Source organism: Neodiprion virginianus, chromosome 1 (genome assembly GCF_021901495.1).
Source record: "Neodiprion virginianus isolate iyNeoVirg1 chromosome 1, iyNeoVirg1.1, whole genome shotgun sequence".
Taxonomy (NCBI): domain Eukaryota; kingdom Metazoa; phylum Arthropoda; class Insecta; order Hymenoptera; family Diprionidae; genus Neodiprion; species Neodiprion virginianus.
The window spans coordinates 2,705,531-2,719,679 of record NC_060877.1 but is presented as its reverse complement, the minus strand read 5'-3'; the positions used below and the strand labels follow the sequence as shown (position 1 = coordinate 2,719,679).

Below are 14,149 nucleotides of genomic sequence, written 5' to 3'. Positions count from 1 at the left end.
CGCCCAATAAAAAACCGCAGGAAACTCGTCGACTAATTCCGCGTCGAGGAAAATTAACCAATATATATATATATACGCGATACTGGTTACACGAGGGAAGGAAAGAAACCGTGACGTTTGAAAGGGTTCGTTCGAAGGTACGAGTGATTGGGGGATGATGTGCGCGTCTCTTCTCACCCCCGACAAAATCAGTGGCGCGCGACGATCCGTCGAAACAAGATTTTGTCTCGTTGTACGGATTTCGCGTAAGTTGCAAAGAGATACGATATTTTTCTTTGAATCCGTCTCTCTCCGGTGCACCGTACGTACACCAACCTCTGTTTCGGCCGTCCGATCTTTCGGAGAGTCTGTGCAGGATACGGGGAAACGGGGCGAAGTAAGGGATGAAGAAAAAAAAAATGAGAACCCAGAATCGCGAGGGCCAATCGGAGCCCAGCTTTTCTCCGACGCGGTCGATCAATGCGGAGCTCTCTGTACCGACATGCACCGCATACGGAAGTTCCGACCCAACCCAACCCAACCCAACCATCGTGATCCACGAGTCGCACCCGACGGAAGAAGAACGCGCGCCTGTCTTTTACCGACTCCATCAAGTCTCACGCTTTTTAATTGAGCTTGGATCTTTTTAAAATTGTCCAAGTCTCATCTACACTGAGTAAAATTTCATTTGTTAGAGTAACTAGAAAAATTCAGTAAAACAGATATCGTTAAAAACACTGTTCGAACATTGTTGGAATTGCGAAAAACGAGGTACACCGCAACCATTTTCCGCTATTGTCGATCCTTTTTTGGTAATTTCAACGCAAAATCAGTTTGTGAGGTTTACTCTACATTTTTAGTTGAACAAGGCTTTAACGTCAATTTATCATTGCACGAGCATTAAATTATCGCAAGAGTTACAAGAAAATATAGTAACCGTGATCGTAATGAGAAACAACAGTAACGGATACTAGACTTTCTGGTAACAGCTAGAAAACGAATTTTCATTCTCTACCTGGAACTATATTTTTCAGTTGTGGTAAAAACTGAATATAGTTAAGGAACGAGCGGTAACCGAAACTAAAAATTTCTCTTAGTGTAGTTCCGTCGTTGAATCATTTTTGTGCATCTATACCCAAGTTTTAACTAAACAATCGACGCAAATTTTGATCCAATGAGACGACTGAAAATCACGAGAAAAATCTAAAAATTTTCCAATTGCAGCTAACGATTGATCATGGATAAAATGATATTTGTTTAATTTCAATTCTTCGTGCATGGATAATAAACTGATATCGATACTTTCGGGCAAAAAGCCCAAGTCGGATCGCACGTAGGCGAGTCGAGAGGTTCGAGAGTAATGGATTTTCATTAAGGTTAAATTAATCCTACAGGCAGGTAACCATCAAGGTCGAATTTCGGGCGGAGAGTGGCACGTTTTATAAAGGGCGGGTTATATAGAGGCCGAGAGGGCCTGAGGGGTTGGGAATTACCGGTAGGTATAAGATGTCTCTGGAGTTTCATTCTTCATTTTGTGAACTCCATCGAGAAGAGTGGCTCCTTCCATTCGGGCTTCCGAAGGGTTCTTCGCTTCCCTTTGATTGTCCCTTAGGTCGGGTGGGCCGAACCCCAAGACACGAACCGTGAGAGTCGGGGTTGGGTTTCAGCCGAGCTTTCGGTATGCCTTCACGGATACAGAGAACGATTCGTCGTCCGCACGTCGCGTCGAGCCGATCACGATAATCGGATTAATTAATCCGAAAGTAGAATATCGCCCGTAAGTCGCGTCTCCTCTTCGTCGGGCTCATCTCCATTTTCCTTTCCTCTGTACTCTTCCTTAATTCGCCCCTTCGTCTTCTTACCTTCGAGTACGGTATAAAAGCGTCCACGAACCAGAGTGCGAAGAAGCGATGTTCAAAATTTACTCCCGCCGCGTTCCCGTTTCAGCCTCGAAAGAGAGCGAGAGAATAGCGAGCGTTAAAAGCAAATTAAATTAAGATACGGATCTGTGTCGGTCGTCTCTTCCAGACGTTTTAGAGCAGAGGCAGTGTTTCTCCGCTCATCCCCCGTATTTTTCCTCACCCCTCCCCCCCCCCCCCCCCCCCCCCTACTATTCATCCTCTCTTCCGTCCAATTACTCCGCGCGTACACTCGAACCTCTCTCTTTCGTTGTTTCGACCCTGTACCAAAGTCCCCGACGATTTTGGCGGCGGCCACCTTACATGCGAAGGGTATAAATCCACCTGCCGGTAACCCTCAGCACGAACCACCCCAAAACTATGGGAAATATCATGGCGTACCGCGGTTAAGGCGTCGAAAAATCAAGACTGAGACGAACTCTTTCCTCCTCAATCGGTAGCTCCAATTTACCACAACTTCCAACCGTCGAACGGGAGAAGTCAGTTCCACTTAATTACAATCGCGTAGTATAAAATTTTCGTCCCGCGGTATTTTGAATCTCTTAAAAACGAAGTGAATCGTAAGGAAAAACATTTTCTTTCGGCACGATTATAGTCATAACGAATAGATGTTGTATGGATTTTCGCCGTCAATATGTTATACGGTGACGTCCGGTGTACGGGTTCATCTCGGAGTCCCGTAAAAATTTTGCAGCTTCGGAAACTTGTTAGCAGTTTGAAAGAAGGGGATACGGTACGTACACACCGATGTATCGATGTACACACGGAAAGTTAAAAGCGTCGGAAGTTTTACGCGTATCGGATGAAACTCGACTGCAGTATAGGTACATACATATATACCCACCCGTACAGTTTGCAGTTTGAAGTTTTCACTCAATTTCTTTAGCAGCCCTTGCCCCCCTCCCCCAGCTTCTTTGTCCTACTTTCATAAACTTTGATGTCCATTTGTCATACGTGTGTGTCTGCTTGTCAGTTTCTGTCGTGCGATTGGCGAGAAATGAAGGTAGGCAGGAAGATGATTCGCAGAAGAATTTTGTCACGGCGTTAAGTTACCGTGGGAATTGATAAAGCTTCATTCGCAATACATTGACTGCATGTAATATTTTTGATTGGTACAATTAGACCGCGGCCTAGACTTCTGGCAATTAATAAGACTAGAGATAGACGGTTTTAATTACATCGACGCCAAGAGCGTACCAATTAACGCTCAAATTTTCACACACTACTAGGGCCAAGTAATTTGGGCAAATTTCGGCCCAATATAGAAGGTACCATCGGCTCCTCCGGAGCGCAGAAAATCTCGAGACAAATACGAATGGTAGACAAAAGTGAGGCGAAACAGTGGAGGAATTGAAGTAATTGAAGTAGCTGTAAGGAATTGTCACTCACCCAAGGAGCGACGGGCCGCCGTTGCGCCTTCTTCCGCATCTGTAAAACAAGAAGATAAATTAAAACAGGTAAAACAATCCGCGGTGTGTGGTACATAAGAAAAGTATAACGATAAATGAACAGCAAAGAAACGAGGTACATCAAAGGGGCCAAGATTCGATAAAGAGACTATGAAAAAGGCTGAAGGAGAAGCTTCGCTCGGTTGTTCTCAGCACAGCCGATAAGGCTTATCGGCTCTTGGCCGCCTCGAGCAATGAAACTGCCGTGCTGAATAAAAGGAGACCGTGACTGCAGAGGGATAAATTATGATTTTATGAAATACGGAACGAATTCATGGTGCGCGTGACGGATTCGAAGCATGAGCGACGCTGCACGGTCATTTTCTCTCTCTCTCTCTCTCTCTTTCTCTCTTAACGGAGATTGGATGATTGGCGGAACTTTTAATCGCAAAATCTACTCGCTTCACACGCATACGCAAGAACGTGAACAACAGTTAGACACTGCATAACGGGTGGACAAAATTGTACCCCTTGTTCGGCTCTGATACGAGCCGCCAACTGTAAGCCATTCCAGCTCCTCGTTGAGGCCCATTAATTTTCTCATTACCTGGAGAGATAATCGCTCGGCGCAAAAGTAACACTCAAGACTTCCCTCGCCTTTTCTCGACGATTTTACCAGTGAAAATCCAACGAAAACCCGATTGCACTGATCAGGAGAACGTCGACAAATGGAAAAGGATCGTACAGTTCCCCGAAGCGTTACACGTTACGTATTTAGAATCGTGAATCATGGTCATAGAGTCGATAAAAACATTTTCAAACGATTAGTTATTCCTCAAGTTTCTTGTTTAGAATGTAACTAATGTAAATCACGCGTTAAGTGACCGACAAGTTCAGATTCGTTTAATTATAAAACGATCTGATTAAGTCAACCCAGAAAAAGTCGTCCCCGTTTCCAGCTGTGGAAGGTGAAGAAACTTGACGGGGTAACCGGGTGACCTAACCGCTCTGGCGAAATATCAGTAGGTTGATGCGACGCATTGGTTTCAGAAAAATTTCGCTGCGATACATGCGGAGATAGTTCCGATGGGTACAATATGTGGCATCGGCACCGAGTGAAGAGGTATTATGGGTACAGAGGTATACGAATGCCGGATATATACGAGCAAGGCAAGCAGGATTTTATGCGGTTCTTTGCCTAGGGCAGTGGATACACACGATACCTCATAGGTACATATCGGTATGTGTATGTATGTACGCAACGGTGAGCATACAGATCCATGTGCGTATATTGGTGGCGGAAGAGCGCCCGAACGTATTTACCGGAACGATTTGATTTTCGCGATTTGCAATCTAACCCGACTATTTCCATCCCTCGAATTTAGCCGAGGGTCGAGCTCGGAATTTTGGATCAACGGAAGGATGGATGGATGCGTGTAGGTTGTAGATCAGCGGCGAGAGGCCTCGAACGACTTTTTCACCGGATTAGGGATATTCCGTGATTTTCATCTATTCGATTTTCATCCAAGGCAAATGACTTCGGACTGGCTCGACGAATACTCGGGGTTGATGGTGTAAGTATAGGTCGTCTTCACTCGCGATCCCGTTTCCCGTTAGAAAAACTCAAGAGGGAATCTCTGGAAAACGGTTCACGACACTTTACCGAACGGTATCAGTTACGGCTAGTTTTTTCAACACTCTATGCTTCCGAGCATCCTGACGATTTATCCACAAAGCAACGGTAACACGGTACGAAAAACTTTACGGCGGATTTAAATCCGTCGCATTTTCAAAAACTGAAAATAAATTGCGCAGTGAAAAGTACTTGGTATCCTTTAGTTACTGATATGAAATATACTGATGAGGGAAGAAAAATTCACGATATCGTATTGCTGCTAAGAGTTCTAGGAAAATCAAAACCGACATTGGGTTTCCCGAGCTGCGATGCGGCGTAAAAATACCAGCGTATAACCGAGGAAAATACACACGGTTTATACAAACGCCGCCCAGTTCCAATCGGCTATACCTGCTGCACTCGCCTTAAAAATCTGGTCGTCGATACTACACTGAGAGAAATTTTTAGTTGCGGTTACCGCTCGGTCCTAAACTATTTTCATTTTTAGTTACTGCAACAAATTAAATTTTTCTCAGTGTACATGCGTACAAATAGACGAATCACGTTACCCCGAAAGTGTGAATAAGTAAAAATTTTTACATATTTCGCACGAATACTAGTAAGAAAAATATTTGCAAGTATAAGAAAATTCCTGAGTTGAAATTGTGTAGTGTACAGGATCGAAGAGGCGGAGAGAAAGTCTCGGATGGCGTGTCGCGCTTCTATTTCGCAACTTATTGCACAAATATAATGCCTCCCTGTATCTTTATTCCAATGTGTAATAATTTCGCAATTTGTAGACACACTAATTGCAGCCCGTTGAAATGCCTAAGTGTGCACAAATTCACGTCGATGGACAAAAATTAATAGAGATTTTTCTCTGTAAGCATGATTTTACGTTCAATAACTTGTCATCGTGCATTCTCTGCACAATATATGTACACCTTTATACTTCTTCGATTACTGTCAAGGTCCGGTTATCAACGTATCGATTTATTCCAAAAATATCGTGGCATATATTCAAATAATACCAAGATTTACGTCCAGGTTACGTGGCTCTGCGATGTCTAGAACCTTGATAGGGTCGGTTAAGCGCACATATGTAGGTAAATAAAGATAATATTACACACGCACGGTTTGAACTTCTTCCCGCGGCTTTCTGCGGACAGCAAAAATATGCAGTTTCGATTTACGATCTGTCGTCGGTAAACATCACGATATACGTGGCGAATGCATAAATGTGTAAATGACGAGGTAGATCAAAGATCCCGCAAAGATCGGTTACTCCAAAATAGCGAAAGGCCAACATCGCCTGTTGAGGTTTATTACGCTGAGCGATATTAAACACATTCGTAGAAAATAATCCGTTGTACGCAACAGACGATGATGCGGGTGTAAAACACGAATGACGAAACGTACCTGAAATTACACTCGATATAACCTTCAGACAGCATTGCGATTGCTTTGGTAAGAATTGATGACCACGGAGGCGATAATTATGTCGATAATTATGGTCAATCATTCGAGAGGAAGCGAAGAAGAAGAGACTAAAAAAAATATGGAACAATTTTCTTCCCCGGAAGATAACGAACATCATTCGAGTTCCTTAGGCTGGATAAAGGGCGAGGGGGAAGGGAAAATTTGTCCAAGAAAATGGAGGAAGAGATAGAGACGCGTGTCTGGTCCACGATGTGGTTTTATGTGGACACCGGCACCGACCCAGCAGCTGGCTGTGCGTCTCTCGCAGACGATGGGAAGAAGCGTATTATACGTGTATGGCAATGCCGCGTAAGACGGGTGTTGTCTGCCGAGATGAAATCACATCCCGTGAGATGAACGGCCTACCTAGGATCAAATCCCGACCTCCTGGAGCCGTGACTCTAACCCAGTCTCGGTGAGATGGGAGAGCCGTTCTCGCTCTGCGGCCGTGTCATCCCCTGCAGTATCACCTTCATTACACACCTTATGGCGCCACCGCAAGCCTCCTCGTACACTCCCCCAAGTATAGAAAATGGAATAGACCCTACCTACACGTGTTTCATCTCGGGCAAAGAACGATCCCCCATACGGTCGTATATACCGCGAAAAAATGAAATAAAACCAAAGACACGAGAGAGCTTGCAGTGGTGCAACATCGATGGTAAAACGTCTCTCTGATTCGATCCACGCTCAAAATACGACGAAAGAGAAGAATCCTCGGAGCGAACGATATATTATCGAAATTAAGTTCCTTGATTTTCAACACGCCCCGGAAGCTTGCCTTCGAGAAGCTCTTTGTACCTCTTCGTGGGAGAGCCGTAAAATCCAACCTCTGCACGATTTTCGTGCATGTAGAATCTGGCACACGTCAAAGTAACGCGAAACTACCGATAATTCAGATATCGAAATTCCATCGAAATTACACGGCATTCGTTGAATTGTGCAAAGATGGATGAAATATTCCTATTGTGAAATGCGAAAAAACTGCAGACATACAGCGCTTGTATCAAACGTGTATGGCAATTTATTCTCGAGCAGATAAATAAGGGTCCGCGGTCTCATGTTCGTCGTTATTCGTATGGGCGGTACCGAAACGAATATACCCACCCGCATTCGGTATTTCTCTTTATCTGTACCCCGTTCTCATTCTTCGTAAGGTATATGTAGCGAAGCTTCGTCCGTGGTTTCTGTCTTTACACTGATCACTCTCGACCTCTCTATCGGACGAGTAGAGGTTCCTTTATTCGCCTTTTAGCTTACCGCAGTGGCTCCTAAGTATATAATAAGACTTGAAAACGTATCCTCAGCTGCTTTTACGAGCAAATCCTACGGGCTGAGCAGCTGGTTGATAAAGAGAAACAGGGGGAAAAAAAAAATTATCGATCGTTGATTTTGAGGTATACGAGTAGAAAAAATAAAAACAAAAAAAAAACAGAGTTTCAAATTTACAATTCAATGTGAGATGGGAAATTGAACGAATGGAAAATAGTCCCTTCGATTTCCCAAGAATATTGCGATACCTATATAGAGCCAAACGGGTTTCCAACACTTGGTCGAAATGTAAGATCCGCAGCTGCGCGAACAATTTCGGAAAAATACCTTCGGAGAGAACCGAGCGGCATAACCAACCCCGTTCGAAAAGGTGCAGTTGACCGTTCGGAAAAGGGATCAGCGTCAAAAATGGAGCAAAAAATCGTCAGAGGCGTAGAACCGCGTCGTCAGAGGTCCGTAAGCCACAATGCGTCCGGTAGCATCCCTTTCTTTTTTTCTTTTTTTTTTTTTTATGCCCATAAACCATCGGGCAAGTCTCGATGCGTGTACCGTTAGGTCACGAAGGACTGGACACGACTGAGTCGACTGACCAGTCTAATTGTCGAAAGGCTCTAACTGGGACAAAAGAGAGCAAGGTAGAGAGATGGAAAAAAAAGGTGAAAATATATATGCCGCCAGCACGCACCTCCAGAGCCGAGCTCAAGAGAGAAGAAGATAAGATTCCAGGCAAAGATAGGAGATATATATATATATATGGTCGGTGTAATAGTATAATACAACAGTTCGGAGCTGATCTTCGTTCGACTTACCCCTGCAAAGGTGAGACGATTTATAAGGCCTGGGAATCCGGGAAAATAGACGATTCCCGGTATAGTCGAGAGCAGACGGAAGTTCAGAACTAACTGCGAGAACTCAGGGTCGAGTTGGAGTTCTTATATGCAGTTATGGTGGCAGGTAAACTAATCGAGTAACGTGTGTGCCTAAGTCTTATTGGTAACGCATACGCCGTTTACAAACTCGTATAGGTTCTTATCGTACAAAGAGGAGAGAGAGAAAGAGAGAGAGAGAGAGAGAGAGATTTACCCTACAACCGCTTTGTTTCCTTGGCCTGTTCTTATTTTCATTTCCTCTTCCCCCTATTCCCTTGCCTTCTTACCTCCCAAGAAACGTCCGACTCGATAAACCGTTTGCAAGTAAACCGTGGAAAGTATCCATTGTGAGCAGAGATTGAATTAAAATAAACAATCCAATGAGGGGCCGCCGATATCTGCCCGGGATAATTAATCCATGCCCCCTTATTGGTCCCCGCTCGTTACGTTACTCCGATCGCGATCCGGAGCCAGGCAGTCGCAAGTATGAACATCGTGTTCGAAGGGAGTTGGAAACGAATTAGGGTATTGATAAAACTTTTTCACCTTATCTAATCTGTCGTAGAAAAATGTTATACGCGAAGGTATGAGTATACATAGCGATTCTCCGAGATGAGAGAAAGTTTCGCGCGAATACAGGGAAAAACAAAAACAACAGAAACATCACCGGGACTTTATGCGACGGGGAATGAATTCTTATTATTATTTTATTTTCTTCCATTTTTCCATGATTGTTTTCACGGACAGGCGAAAACTCCGATAGTCGGAGACCGAAGCCTGTAGCCAAGGCACCGATATCGAACCGATAACGGGATCGGGTGGACCATGGAATGACACGCGGTGTGTAAGTCCAATATCGATTGCTGATCGGCGCGAAGGCTAGTGCTAATACCTGTAAAACCACCTCGAGCGGCACGAGCGATGATTGAAAAGTAATTTCTTGCCGCATCGAAAAGGCAATTTAATTAGACTCGACTTACACCGCGGCAAGAGCTGCGCACCGTAAACCTAGTTTCAGATTTTTCTCGCACTGCGTAGTGACCGTTATTGCACCGCACGTTATTCGTTCGTTTCTTCGATTCCCCGTTCGGGTTTATACCAATGACCCATTGACCTAAGTCGAATATTGGCCCGACGCGACGGTGCGCAATGTCGTCCAAAAGGGTTGTAACACCGGCGCTGATTAACTGTCGCCGTTTACTCAGCGGCTCGAAGTGGATTCGATCACCTGTCGACAAAAATAAGCTCACGTTGATCGATGGAGAGGAGTGACTTTTTATTGCCACTTCTTTTTAATCCTCTTCCTCCGATGAAGCGATAAATCAACAACGAATAAAACCCGTCCGCATTCGTCGTCGCGGACAGCTGACTGGGAGGGTCAACTGACCTACGCCAACCAGCGACCGTATCTACTTCATTTTTCCTCTCTAAATCTCAAAATTTTTCAACGATCACTGTTTCATCGCAGAGCTGAAAGTAGTTTAATATATACGTCGTCAGATGTGAATAACGAGAAATCCGACGGTTAAAGTGTCGAATAGTAGTTTCGATAAAATTCTATGCCCCAGATTATGATGAACCTACACATTTAATAACAAATCGCGGTAATTATAATTAAATTAAAGTGGAATCGTTTGTTTGGTAAAAAAATAAACAGCGATGACATCAGAATGTGGATAACACACTTTTCTGCATATGTTAATACGTCGAGACTTGTATTGTAGTAGAACTTGTATTTGAATAAAACTGATTACAGATCTCTGATAGAAGAAACGAGAGGGTCCGTGCAGGACTAAAAGACAAACAGAAGCAGCCTGGCAACCAATCGAGTCGGGAAGGGAGAAAAGTGGGCGGAGAGTGAGGGAGAGACCCGAAAACGTGTCGAGCTAATCTTGGACCAGTGTGTACGAAGGAAAACACAGAGTGCATGAGATCAGCGGTTCCAATACGCCGGACTAACAGCTAAGACTCGGTACTTCGATAACACCTTGGTTCTAAAGTTCACCGATCGTTACCGCGAAGCAACAAAAATGGAAAAACTTGTAACGCTGACATAATTCATATACACGATGCGAAGGAATCTGTATTCCGAGAAGTTAGCGAATACATAGAAATACGTAATTAATGTTGTTCCACGCTAATGTTCCGCTGCTCGTAATTATCGCAGGTGATAACGGAAGCCGTGGAGAAATTCTCTGCCGAGTCCATTCGGAGGCAGAATATAACAAGTACGTTCATTCCGCGGAGAGAATGCTGGTTGACGATGGCTATTCGTCTCCGCAAACCTCCACCTCATCCTCCACGTTTCACCGATGCGTAATGCCGGCGCAGGTTTCCGGCTCCTGGACGTTACGCCGTCGGGCCACGCTTGCAACGTATCCTCATCTGCACCGTATCAGCTCGGCAGCTTTTGTCCCTCGGGAAATACGGAGTGATATGATATTGGCGAAGGAGGAAGAGGAGGATGTTGCCTGCACGTTGGTTCACCCGTATAAATTGTACCTCTGCAGTCAGTATACTGCGCAACGCGACTTGGGTACATGTACGTCGTACATCTTTTCATCCACCTAGGTACCATCGTAGGGTGAAATGTACCAACCAGCGTGGATTTCCGTAACGTTTGCCGCGACACGAGGAACGTTGAAGCTCAATTTTTTATCACTATGCTTCTGCACCTGTGCTCGGTGAAGAAAAGATGCGTCTATCGACACGCGCATGAATTCTTCATCCATTTTCTCCGTCTTCTTTTTCTCTCTTTTTTTTTTCTTCTTCCTCCTGAAAACCTTACGGAGAACTGGAATTTTTTCAGCCTCACAGGCTCAATGCATAAAGCATGACGTAAGAGCGAGTGAACCTAAATTTCTTTTTTTTTTTTTCCTTCATACTCCTTCACCGTTTTTGCAAAAGTAGGCCTAGGCAAACCGAATATATATGAGGGGTGCAGATGCGTACGTATAGCTGAAACAAATTTCGCAGACAAGTCGTGGTCGTTTTCGGCACGGAAAGGAGGGTGGATCGGGGCAGGAAGGAGATGAGTAAAAACGGCGTGCACACATCGCGCCAGGATATACAGTGTGGACGTATCTCGTCTCGGTTAAGACCGAGACCCTGGCGCCGAGCGAAGGCCGCGACAAAAAGATAGGAAGACGCCGTTCAGCCTCTACTTTGTAAGAGGTAAGCGCACTTGGTTGCATATCTGGACTCCGAAAAATACCGAGGAAACTTGTCCTCTCCTTCCCGCGGGAATTTTCCATGATACGCATTTAGGACTATCCTGGATCCACGATAACCAAGCGGTGGAAAAATCTCACGGACAGTACGTCCGGGCAGGTAAACGACCGAATCGTTAGTGGAACACACAACGATACGTAGGCTGATCCCCTCGGCGCAGCACCTTCGTGTGCTACCTTTCCTTTTAGGTCTTCAGACCCGGCGAGACGTGACCGAAGGAAGGAAGGAAGGAAGGAAGGAAGGAAGTAAGGAACGGGGCCGAGGGACCGAATAGAAGGGCTCGAAGGTGGTGGTTTCTGGTCTTTCGTTGCTCGGGGAGGATATCGGAGTCAGCAGGGTTTTCGTGACGCCATTTTATCCATACGTGATCTCTACCAAATACGAAAATTTCTACGTGACTACTGACGCGAGGGTGAATCCAGGGTGAATTCGGGATGGGTGGGTAGCTACGCCGAGGCAACCGTGTAGGTACTACCCATTTACCTTATTTTCTACTCCTACATAAGGCGGTCTCGCGCAAGAAGCATGCGGACATGAAGACGATGGTATCTGCGCCAAGGACACCGAAATGTGGCTGGTGGTGCGCCTCAAGGTGGGACTCATATAAAGTTCGAGTCACGCGTCGCGTTGCCTGCCAACTGCTTTTCAACTCAAGTCAATCGATAGTACAGATGCAGCTGCCGTTTGATGCACCGCGGCTACGCTTTGTTCCTTTCTCTATTTTTCACAGTTTCTTTTACTCCCTTGTAACTATTTTCCATTTTTTTTGATACGTGAAAATCATGCCGAGAGGAAATCGAGGCGGGACCGTAAGAAATTCGACTCTGAATATCGTCGCAACGGCGCTTCGGCAGCATTTTGTATGTCGGGAACGAGACTGAGGATATAATTATTACCGCGCTAATAGCACCGGCCGAATGTTACGCCCGGGTTACAGCCTTGACTGCCGTAAAAACACTAACCGTCGTAATTTCAGTAGCCGCACTTAAATACGTGCTAAAGCTACCGCAGTTAGGTATGTACATATATTTATACAATACAGTAGTTGATTTCATTTGGATAACTAATTTAATGTGATAGAAAAAAAAGAATAAAAATTTACGTTACGCTAAAAACCTACTCGACTAAATTGTGACACAAATTGGTTCCAAGATGTAGAAAAAAAAAAGAGTAAATTTGTCGTCGAGAATATCGTTAGAGCGAAATTGACAATGAGACATTCTTTATAAACTTCGAAGGAAACGCGTTGCGGTGTCTGAAAACTAATGAATGGGCGTCCGGTTTCAAAGAGGCAAATAACGTATTAACGCAGTGCGGTTTGTAGAATGCCGCGGACAAATTTTTCCTTTTTTTTCCATTCGTTCTTCATTAGTTTTGGGAAAAAGAAACAAATTAGTCGTCAACACGGAGCGGAAACCAACAAATAATACGATGTCACCGTCGCTCGTCGAAGCAACAGCCGATTTGTGAGTCCGAACTCAGTCTTTTCCTGACGCGTAGCACAAGCTGGAGCTTCAAGCTGGGAATAAGTTATGGGATTTTCTTTCGCACGGTAGGTGTACAAAGTTCACGCATCGTGCTTTTTTCCACGAGGTTTCAAATTAATGCATCGAACTTTCCCGAGCTGTAAGACGACGGTCCGTAAAATCTGGCAAGAATTCAACCGTTTAAACTTCGTTACGCTCTGAAATTAGAATAACTCGCCATATTTCTCGCTGAGAGGATTAGTAGCAAACAGAGAAAGAGAGACAGAGAGAGAGAAAAAAAAACAAGCCAAAAGAATCGATAAATATATCGCATCTCGTACATTAACAGGGAATAAAATCTTTACGCACGTTTATAACAGCTGCCTTAAACTAATCGACAACGCTGCACGAGCCGCAACTATAGGTACACAAATTAATCTTTTTCTATCCACATTTTTTACAGATCCAGAATATTTTGTGAGAAAAGAAAAATCTTCGAGAGATGTTCGAACACCTGATAACGAAAGCAGCATGTTTGAAAATACCAGACTGTTAAATGGTATTAAACATTTGTAATACGAAATAAATCATCATCTATCTCTGATCAAAATCCATATTTTTGAATCCTTGGTACCGAGCACTTGTCGCCCAAGAATAATCGGTAGTGAAAATCATGCGAGAGATGGATAAATTTTTTAGTAGTTAATACACGATGGTATAAAATTGTTGGAGTGTAATTAAAATGATGTAAATTGTTAAACAACGAATAAAACGTGTAGTTATAGCACCTGGCAAAATCTGACAATTAAAACGTCGTATGTAGGAAGGACGAGCAAAGTGGTAGATAAGCGTTTTCGTGCCCAACAATTAGCGCATGACAGACAACCGGCAGTAAACCAATGATCGTGTTTTACGACCCGCTATATATCAC

The 14,149-nt window shown here is 44.3% G+C and overlaps 2 long non-coding RNA genes across 3 annotated transcripts in view; one reads left to right on the top strand and one right to left on the bottom strand.

Annotated features, from left to right (window-relative positions):
* LOC124298051 (uncharacterized) overlaps nt 1-8,608 on the bottom strand; it is a 44,725-nt gene extending 36,117 nt beyond the window's left edge. The window contains exons 1-2 of the long non-coding RNA XR_006906717.1: nt 8,462-8,608; nt 3,288-3,326 (exon numbers count right to left, since the gene is read on the bottom strand). This is a non-coding gene — a long non-coding RNA (uncharacterized LOC124298051). The remainder of the gene's footprint in view (nt 1-3,287; nt 3,327-8,461) is intronic.
* Nucleotides 8,609-9,553: 945 nt separating this feature from the next.
* LOC124306434 (uncharacterized) lies at nt 9,554-13,924 on the top strand. Of its 2 annotated transcripts, none has more exons than XR_006908621.1 (6): nt 9,554-10,125; nt 10,278-10,493; nt 10,689-11,063; nt 11,498-11,695; nt 11,913-12,767; nt 13,682-13,924. It is a non-coding gene; the product is annotated as an uncharacterized LOC124306434 (long non-coding RNA). The 2 variants fall into 2 exon arrangements; XR_006908624.1 differs by having other exon boundaries at nt 11,498-11,851.
* Nucleotides 13,925-14,149: the final 225 nt, after the last annotated feature.